Source organism: Mauremys reevesii, linkage group 13 (assembly GCF_016161935.1).
Source record: "Mauremys reevesii isolate NIE-2019 linkage group 13, ASM1616193v1, whole genome shotgun sequence".
In the NCBI taxonomy this organism is placed as follows: Eukaryota; Metazoa; Chordata; order Testudines; family Geoemydidae; genus Mauremys; species Mauremys reevesii.
The window spans coordinates 23097197-23107345 of record NC_052635.1 but is presented as its reverse complement, the minus strand read 5'-3'; the positions used below and the strand labels follow the sequence as shown (position 1 = coordinate 23107345).

At 49.3% G+C, this 10149-nt stretch overlaps 1 long non-coding RNA gene across 2 annotated transcripts; it reads right to left on the bottom strand.

Moving 5' to 3' along the window:
• Window positions 1–483: 483 nt before the first annotated feature.
• On the bottom strand, window positions 484–9374 carry LOC120381091. Of its 2 annotated transcripts, none has more exons than XR_005587932.1 (3): window positions 9237–9374; window positions 2447–2588; window positions 484–1626 (listed from the first exon to the last, which is right to left on the bottom strand). It is a non-coding gene; the product is annotated as an uncharacterized LOC120381091 (long non-coding RNA). The 2 variants fall into 2 exon arrangements; XR_005587931.1 differs by having other exon boundaries at window positions 2447–2663; window positions 9237–9372.
• Window positions 9375–10149: the final 775 nt, after the last annotated feature.

Here is a 10149-nt window from a genome sequence, read left to right as displayed (position 1 = left end):
GGTCCACTCAGCCAGAAAGTTCACCTGTCACAACTGGAGCAGGATGCACATGAGCAAGAGAAATCAGGGATGCCCTGTGCTCCCACATTGTGGACTTGCATGGGCCAATGGAAAAGGGAAATCAGTACCTTTGTGAATGTGTTTGTATATCTAGGTTTACAGTAAATTAGGTAGTGTCACATCACACAGTGGAACAGGGGATATGGTCAAGGGCTGATTGTTATGAATTTTTATTATGGGTGAGCTGACTGCTTATGAAATGGAGGTGAGGGAAACCATGCATATACATTACAGATAGATGTACATAGCTCTACTGAGAAATTGTGTTCAGATACAACTTACCAGTTGTGCCTTACCCTGTGTTTATTTTTATGATTCAAAATGCACATTATATGATATGATGTAGTGATGGCAATAAACATTCTTAATAAAATAAAAGACTTTATTTGTGAACATGGCTGTATTCCAAACAAAAATAAAAAACCCCAACCACTATTACAGCATTGCCAGGCAGGCCAGCTGCCATTAGAACAGGAAACAACAGTAATAAACAAACACCCAAAGCAGTAATAAAACAAAGTGCATAAACCAAACACTGAACAGTGCAAACGGTGCCATCAAAAAAATCCCCTAATTTTGTATGTCCCCTTGGCTGCCCCATTCTCCTTTCCCTTCCTTGTGCATTTAGCACATACTTGGCACTGCTGCCCAGGGTGGAGGCCTGCAGGTGGACGGGGTGAGCATGGGGGAGGAGGCATGCAGGGGAGAGAAGGCCTGCATGATGGTAGAGGACTGCATGGGATAGATTTGCCCTGTCCAGCTCCTGTTAAGTCCTGGCTGCATGGGCCAGCCATGGAACTGTCCAAACTGTTCCTGGTCTGCAGTACATGGTACTGTTGTGGGGCCTCCGGCTGTGATGTGGGCACAGCAGGAGCCTGGACTCTTGTGGCCATTAGCCTCTCGAAAACAGGTCTTTCTGCTGCACTCTCATCCTCCTTCAACCAAGGCTCCTGTTCCAGAACCTGCACTGCACGTCTCTCCTTGCACGCTGTAATTTTGAACTCACACTCTGCAGCCCACCTGTGGCTTTCACTTGCCCTGAATCCTTCTCCCTTTGGTATTACACCTGTTTGTTGGCCCTGTCCACCATGTCCACCATACGTTCATGACAGGAACGCTTCCCCTTGGACTGGTCTGACAGTTGGAAACCCAGGCTTTTGCTGGAATGTGGGTGAGCTGCTGAGGCAGAAGGGGCAATAGAAGCTAAAGAACCTGCAAGCAGATCTCAAACAGGACATTTTTGGCTCTGTAATTCAAAAAAAGGCTTCACTTCATCAGAAGAGAAAAGTGCCTTGTGGAATCTCAAGGTCAAAAAGTGATACTTTGTAAAATTGAGCCTCAGTACACAGCGAGGGGAATATTTCTGTTCCAACAAGCTCCAGGGAGAAAACTGAGTTAATCAGAGAGAAAAGAGTGCACAAACTATGGTCAGTTAAAATTTACAAATCCTGTGTTTAAAAATTGCAGACCATCCTTTGGTGAGTTGAGGCCGTGGCTTGCTACCTACGCCTTCTCTATCATTTTGGGCCTTCCATCTTTTGGAGGACGTAACAATTCTTATGGTTCCTGAATGGAAAAGGAATATTTTATTCCAAGATGCTGGTGGCCAGCCAGCCAGCCATGTATGCTACAGGAGTCTTCAAACTTATGGTGGCTGACCAGGACCTCAACGAGTGGAGTGGGCTGGTAACCACAAAGGTGGGTCCAGAAAATACACCCTTCCCTGAAATCTGGCTACCTCTCTGGAGTGCCTGCTATGGGGAAAGTTTGCAGCTATCAGTACCTGGGATTGGGTCAAAATTCATGGGGCAAACAACAGGATGCTGCGTTAGCATCCACCTGAATTACTGCCTCCCCACAGCTTGTAATACAGCCCCTTATGACTGCATACAAACAAACACGCTAATATGGATAAGCAAAGAACTACACGGCCATTCCCCCTCCCTCCTCCAAGCCCCCCAGCACATTTCTGAAATGCGTATCAACCCCCAGCAATATTTTGGACTAATGATTTTGTCACCCATTGACTATATTTAACCTCCCCGCCCCCAAAGTTAACTGTTTAAAGGTAGCTTGTTACTCTGTTGGGTTGGCAGTCGTACGAAACAATGTAGTAACAGGGAAGACAATATAAAGTTGGTTTTTTTTAAAACCCTGCCACATCTTTGCAAGAATGTGTGAGTTTTTAGTAAAACTTTAACTGTAAATACTTGCTTCCTGGTCTCCATTTTGAATTCCATGTAGTGGCTGGTGGTGGGGATGTGACGCTATCCACCGTTAGCGGATACACGCTGCTGCCTATGTAATGACTTTTGCATTAGGCCATAAACTTGAAATCCCTCCTATTCCTATATGAACAACAAACAACATGGAGCCAAACACCTACCAGGCTCTGGGCTAATCTGCCCGTTCTCTTTCAGCCGCGGGTTCTGTCGTGGGCTGCTCCTTCAGAAGACCATCAAACAGCTCCTCCAAGTATGCACCCAGGACATGCTGCAGCTGCTGCGGTGGCAAAGCCTCCTCAGGAACTGATTTGAAGCACAGAGTCACTGCAGTAGCCTGATCTGGCACCTATTGGCTCCTATGCATTTCCATAATAGATTCTGAAGTCAGAAGGTTGGCATCCAGGCTGACCAGGCCATCCTGAACCACTGTACCCAGCATCCATTCAAACTGCCCAAAAAAGGGGCAGGATGTTGACGAGTTCCCAGAGGGGTGGTTCTCATCACTGGTTTTACAGTAGTGGTCTTGAGCTGCTTAATCTGTTCCTTGCACTGTTCTCCCCCTCCCCTCACCCTGGGTTGGAGGGGGAAGAGAGAGAGCTGCAGTCTGAGCCCCGCAGCCCAGTGTGCAGGGGGAAAGAGTGCTCAGGCTTCAGCTTTAACTGCAGGTCCCAGCAAGTCTAATGCTCGCCTGGGTGATCCCATTCACAACCCACTTTGGGGTCCCGGCCCACAGTTTGAGAACTACTGTTCTAGCCTGTTGCTTTGACCATGTCACCCTCTCTTTGCATCCCTTCACGGTCTCCCCCATTACATCAAACATAAGCTGCTCGTTTTCACTTCTGAGGTCCTTCATGGCCTATCCCCACCCTACATATCACCTCTCATTCACACTGAGCTCCTGGAGAAGAGCACTGCAGCACTCCTGCTGTGAGAGGCCTGGCTATAGTGACTTTGCCAGACCCTCGGAGGAGAGACCAGGGACTCTCAGGAGGTCTGAGACTTCATCTTTGCTTGCTGCTATTTAAGGTCTTTATCTATTGTGAAAAGAGGGGACTGGTCAGAAGTGGTCCAGGGAGGCGGCAGTATAGCACCCTGGTGAGCAGGATTTAGCTGCTTACTGCTGTGCCCTGGATTGGAACAAGAGTTACCACCTTGGAAATGCAAAAACCTGGCACCCCCCCACTCCAAGGCAAGCACACTGCAACCCCAACCTCCAACAAGGCAAGCCCACAATCCCTCTCAACAGCCACATATAGTATCTAGAGAGAGAACACGTATAGATAAGATTGATAACATTGCACGTCTCTTCACTCTCATGTGACTCACACCCTTTGCTAGGCACCTGACACACATCTAGATGTTATGCGCAAAATTCACTGTGGGCCGGCTTAAGGCTCATTCCACTTACACCCAACATAAGCCATCACAATGGGGCTTGAATGACACTCAGATGGTGGTTAGGCCTCATGCTGGGGTGAATTTCACTCCACGAATAATATGTAGTAAGCTGAAGAACTGCCACACTAGGGCATAGCCTTCATTAATGGGCTTAGACTGCACTGGAAGCTCTTTGGGACAGGGACTGTCTTTTTGTTCTGTGTCTGTACAGCACCTAGCACCACGGATCCTGGTCCATGACTGGGCCCTCTGGGCACTACTGCAATACAAATGCTATAACAAGCATTTATAAAAGTGAGTGCTGCTCAGCTGTGGGCAGCAGCTTGTCATACACAGCGCACTGACTGCTTTAAAGTCATTCTGAGGGTACATCTACCTTCTCCTGGAGGGGTAATTTCCAGCTTGCGCCTTAGCTCTGATAGAACGATCATTCTAAAAACAGAAGTGTAGCCATGGCAGTGTGGGCAGGGGGATGGGCTGGCCACCCACATAAGTATGGAGGGTCCCATGTGGGATTGTACCTGAGCTACTAGTCCATCCTCCTGCTCACACTGCCATGGCTACACTTCTGTCTTTAGAATGATCATTCTATCAGAGCTAGCACACATACATTTGCTGGAGCTGCAAATGACAGCTCCAGTTCCAGCTCCAGTGTAGACGTACACTAAGGGCAGGTCTACACTAAGGGCGGGGGTCGAACTAGGGTACGCAAGTTCAGCTACGTGAATAGCGTAGCTGAATTCGAAGTACCCTAGTTCGAACTACTCACCCGTCCAGACGCCGCGGAATAGAAGTCCGCGGCTCCAAGGTCGACTCTGCCACCGCCGTTTGCAGTGGTGGAGTACCGAGTCGACCGCGGCGCTTCCGGAGTTCGAACTATCGCGTCCAGATTAGACACGATAGTTCGAACTCCGAGAAGTCGAACTCACCGCGTCGACCCGGCTGGTAAGTGTAGACTAGCCCTTAGTTACTGTGTATTTCTAGAGAAAGACCGAACTGGGGGGAAAACAAAGATCCCAATGACAAATCAGCCTCAAGCCTAGAGCTCCCCTTCTCTGATCTGAAGTTGATTTACGTGGGCTGCAGGATGCCTGGAGAAGGCCCCTGAACACTGCATGGTATGAGCGTCCTTGAATGCTTGAGAACCGTTCCTTTTTCACTTGGACAGAGTTAACCTAGTTACGCTGACCCGGCTGGTATGTTTAGAGTGTTCATGGTAATGCTAGCTGTGGCAGTGAGAACAACCAGATTGGTCTGCAACAGTGAGGCAAAAGACTGACTATGAGTGCTAGGAAGCCTGGAGGGAGAGATGAGGATGCAAACACAGGAAAATCAATACAAGGCTGAAATGCTTCTTTTGCAGAACCATCTATAAAGGGACAGAGATGCTTCCTCCCTCCCCTTCCCCACTGCACACACGCTGTAGGAGATCTTCTTTGAAAAGGTCCAATTGCATTGACTTCAGGCCTGCCAAGTGTCACTCATCTTGCAGGTCTGTCACACATTGCTGCACAAATGGTAGCATATCACATGTTGGGGAAGGGTGACAGATTTAGTCCTCCTACCCTTGACAGCATACTGAGCTACAAGCCGAGGAGTCATGTGTTCTAATCCCAGCTCATCTCTGGGCTAATCTTATACCCCCAAGCTCAGGGGAGGCAACTACCATTCACTTGTTGTATAGATGAGATAGCAGCAGTCAGATAAGGTCACACAGCAGAGCTGGCATTGCCATACAACATCTTCAAGTCTCTGCTTTGCCTTGCTGACGTAAGGGGACTGTTGCCTCCTTACTAACATTCAGTGGGGGTGTTTTGGTTGGCTAGCTCCCAGCACTAAAAGATTGGGGAGAGGCCAATGCTCCAGGTCAGCCTCAGCCTCTGAGCCTGATTGACAGGGCAGGCAGGCGAATCAGGGAGTCAGGAGGCCAGGGGGGTCCCGTCCTCCATGTGACCTGAAATTGTCTGGGTCAGACAGAGTGGGGCTGAGCTAAGGAGAAAGGAGGGGCCCAAGCTGAGCTGGGGAGCAGAGCCATGCCAGATCCATCCAGAGGGGCCAGAAAAGCAGCTCAGGAAGCAGGTCAGAGTTGGGAGCAGAGGCAGAGACAGCTCAGGGAGAGCAGATTCTGTGCTGGGAGCAGAGCTGCAGCCACAGAGCCAGGTGTGGTGAGCAACTAGGGCCAGCCAAGGGGGGCCCCTGGGCAAAGGGCCCAGCACAGAAAGACACCCCCAGCCAAGGGTCCTTGCAGGCCAGACTGGGAAGGGGATCTTAACCCGACAGGGGGCTGACACTGGGAAGAAGGGTCCTACCACGCAAAGCCTGGAGGTGTGTGGCCACCACCATTGCAAGTGTCCAACCCGCAGCATCCCTGCAGCACAGCCAGGGCCTGAGAAGGAGACCTGGGACCTACAAGGAACAGACTGTGAAGTACCCTGATGTCCAGAGACACTGTTTGTGATGTTCCCTGCCACAGAGCAGGGTGATGTATTTTCCTGTAACCTTTCCCATTTTTCCTTATTCTTTTTTTAAATTAATTGTTAAATTAACTTGTATTTGCTTTAAATTGTATAAAATGTTCAGTGGGTCAGGGAGGTGCCCAGTGCAGAGAGAGTACCCTGGAGTGTGGACACCCTAGCCCCTGTCCCAGGTGACCACAGCAGGGTTGGGGGTTGAACCCCCAGGAATCCTGGGCCCAGCCTTGTTGGGGTTATGAGGACTATGCCAGACAGGAGACTGCAAGGGGAGTCCTCAAGGGCAGGGAGGCCTCTGGGTAAAGGGAGTGGGAACGAGGACTCAGATCCTTTCGCTAGCCCACTTCACTGGGGTAGCGCAGAAGCCAGGAAAGTTCCCCACAATAGCAGGACCATTCCCCTGCTTAGACTGATAAAATTGTAATGTGCTTGTCTACTGCCCAAAAACACAGTGCAGATCTCGGTCCCGTTCTAGGGGTCGGGCCACATGTAAAAATTTATAAGGCTGGTACTGTTTAGGCATCAACATGCATTGTTCTCTAGCTCAGATTGTAGAAGTGCTTGTTTTTAGATCCAAAAGTTTCAGGTACACTGCCTGCAAATAGTCCAAGCATTACACATGGTGATGCAGCCTCTAACCAGTAGATCAGACTATGCTTCTAGATCAAGCATCTCAAACTCAAATCACCATGAGGGCCACATGACGACTAGTACATTGGCCCAAGGGCCGCATTACTGAAACCTTTTCATACAACAGTACAAAAGTAGTCAAAAATGAATAAAAGCAAGAGTAATATAGTATGCTATTAAAAGTCAATGTATTAACTTTTAAAAAAAACTGTAATGCGAAGACGGGTTTTAATAAAATATAAACACCTGTAACTATTCCTTAGGTGGTCAGTAACACTGATGATGATCTACACTAACAGTCTATCAAAATAGTTCTAATGGCAGAAACTTTTTAAAGTAACTATTCATACAAAATATGTTGCCACTTTTAACAAACATTCTTCCCAACTACTCACAGCAGAGAATCATACATGCTGAACTTCATACCTCAGACTGCTCGTCTAGTCCATGAGGCCCTGCCCCTGCCCTGCTTCTTCCCACCCCTTCCCTGCCGCCATTCCAACCCCTTCCCCAAATCCCCGCCCCGGCCCTGCCTCTTCTCCATCTCCTCCCCAACCGCACCGTGTCCTTGCTCCCCCTCCCCCGAAAAGTCCTAAGCGCCGCCAAACAGCTGTTTGGCGGCGGGAAGCACTGGGAGGTAGGCACAGGAGCAGAGATGCAGCATGCTGGGTGGGAGGAAAGAGGAGGGCAGTGGGGAGAGGAGCTTGGCTGCCAGTGGAGTCAGCGCCTATGGCGGGCTGCAGGAAATAACTCTGTGGGACGGATGCGGCCCACGGGCCACGTTTAAAACCCTTGTTCTAGATATAAAGCTTAGTAGCTCTTGAACCTGGGCCTATAGAGCTACCAGGCAGGCACCACCTCTACACTGCTACCCAGCAGTAGCAGCTGGCTTGCACTCCACTAATGACCACCCACCGTGGACACAGATCACCGAAGTCCGGCCTCAAGGGGTCCGACAGGCAGCAGCAGCATGGTTCCTGATTGGCACCTCACCCTACATAAACCCAAGGGGTGGTCCAGGAAATGTCCAGGCAACAGTGTGGATCTCTTGTAGTTGTCATGATTATTCCTGCTTTGACCTCGGCTTGATTTGGACCTCGTCTCCTGACCTGGACCCTGAAACCTGACTTAGGCCAGGATTGATACCAAAGATCAAAGCCCGTCACCTGACTACAGACTCTCCTGCTATTCCCAGCCTCAGGTTAGACCTTGGGTCCTGACTGCCCTTGTCAGGGTCCAGGATCCTGACAATGGCACAGAGACTAGAACTGAGGAATTCTAATACCTAACATTTTAGTGCTAGTTCACTACCAGCTGGCTCTGCTACCATGGGATGCTCCTCAGATGAAGACAGAATGTTTCTATCCCAGTTATTCCCCCTGCTCAAGTGACAGTGCTCTGAGTTGTGTATCTGAAAGTTGGAGGGTAAAACCTACTCAACAACCTAGGCTGAAACAATATATGTGAATGTGAGGACTTTAGAACAGATGCCGAAACATTACAAAACCTTATATTTAGAGGTGAATGTGGATGCTGCATTAATAATTGACTGCTGTATTTTTAGCGTTTGTATTTTGGTTAGTGGGCGCTGTCCTCTAAAGGTCAGAACTTGAGTTAATACATTTATTGTTCCACAATACAAGGGTCACTCTCGCAAGCATTAACTTACTAAAGGACTGGGTGCTTCAGGACATTGCTAAGAAGCATCTGAGCATTTGGTCTATAAATCACCATTAGGAATCCAGCCCAGCTTAAGGATTCAAAATTATTCCCATCAAATGGATCTTTGGAGGCCCCTATATGAGATGAGTCTTTGAGACTCAGCTCCATCTTCCACATTCCGAACTACCACCAGCTTTGCACTAAGTGGTAGCTCAGCAGAGAAACCAAGAACTGCCTAAGCCACGGAAACTGAACTACTCTAAAAGCACCCTCAGATCAGGGTTGAGGCCTGCTGGCAGGAAGCTTGCCCTGCTGTTGCCTTGTAGAAACAGCGGGCTTCCTTTTCCAGGCTTCACAAGCACCAAACCCCTGCTCTCTTTTAAAGCCAGCTGTGACTCACCACTGCGGTGCCTCCTGCTGGCTGTCTTGGGAATTAGCTCTGCACCCTCTTCTGGTGGCGTCTCACCCACCGTCACCTCTGCTTCTGGACCCGTGTCTCCCCAAGGACCACAGTGTCTTCTTCAGGACACAGCCCTCCAGCTGTATCACACTTGTTTCTCCCCCCTTCTGCGGGAACTGCAGTCAATGGCCCAGCCAGTTCCTTCAGTGGCAACCACAGCCAATTGTCTAGTGACTTCCCCAGTGGCAAGGAAGGGGTGAGGGACCCAGGCCCACCCACTACTCTGGGCCCTGGCCCAGGGACCCTGTAGACAGCAACCACAAGCTGTGTCCCCTCCAACCTCTCGCTAGGCCACTTCCCTGTGGCCCCCAGCACCTTCTTCACCCTTACCTCAGGGCTTCAGCCTGCCAGCCTTAGCAGCTAGCCAGGAGCTCTTTCTAGCTTCCGTGGTCCTTGCTGGTAGCACTGCTCTGTCCAGAGTGATGGCATTCCTTCCTCCTGCTAGGAGCCTGATCTTCCCTCCTCAAGCTCCAGGCAGCTACTGAACTCTGCTCTGCCATGCAGCCCTTCTTATATGAGCCTGCCGGGCCATGACTGGCTACTCCTCTCAGCCCCTTTCTAATTGGCTGCCTCTGGCTCAGCCTTCCTAGGGCTGCTTTTAACCCCTTTTCTGCCAGTGAGGGGCATCTGCCCCATCACACCAGCATTTATGGTTACATGCAAATTAGTAGCAAATATGCAAAATAGTTCATTCAATAATTTGCATGCCATGTCACTCATGCACAAATCTTGGCAGTTATGTTTTGTTTTAGTAAGTGTTGCCCTGCAATGAGAAGTGTCAGACCAGCAGACTTCAAGGATGAAGTCATCACCTGCCTTGTTCCAATCCTATACTTTTCCTTCCTAGGACTTATTCTTAGCATTATTGTAGTGCCTAGAGGTCCAAATGAAGGATGAGGGCCCCATTGTGCTAGATGCGATGCAGTCAAGTACTAAGAAGACAGTCCCTGCCTCAGAGAGCTCACAGTCAGTTCATGCATATCTGAAGCACTCATTTTCTCTTTTCTTTTAAATCTCTCCAAAAAATCTGTTTCTTCCATAAGGCATCGAACTCTCACCCTGGCCAGGAAGAACGTTGTCACTAATCCATTATGAAGAAAGATGCTGTATGTCAGCATCATCTCCTGAGGCACCTAGTGCATTGCTGTGTCCAGCCCACATTTGTCCAGTCCTTCAACTATAGACGTTGCTTTCTTCCGACGCTTACAACACCAGACCTAACAATTACGTCTGGTGAACTATT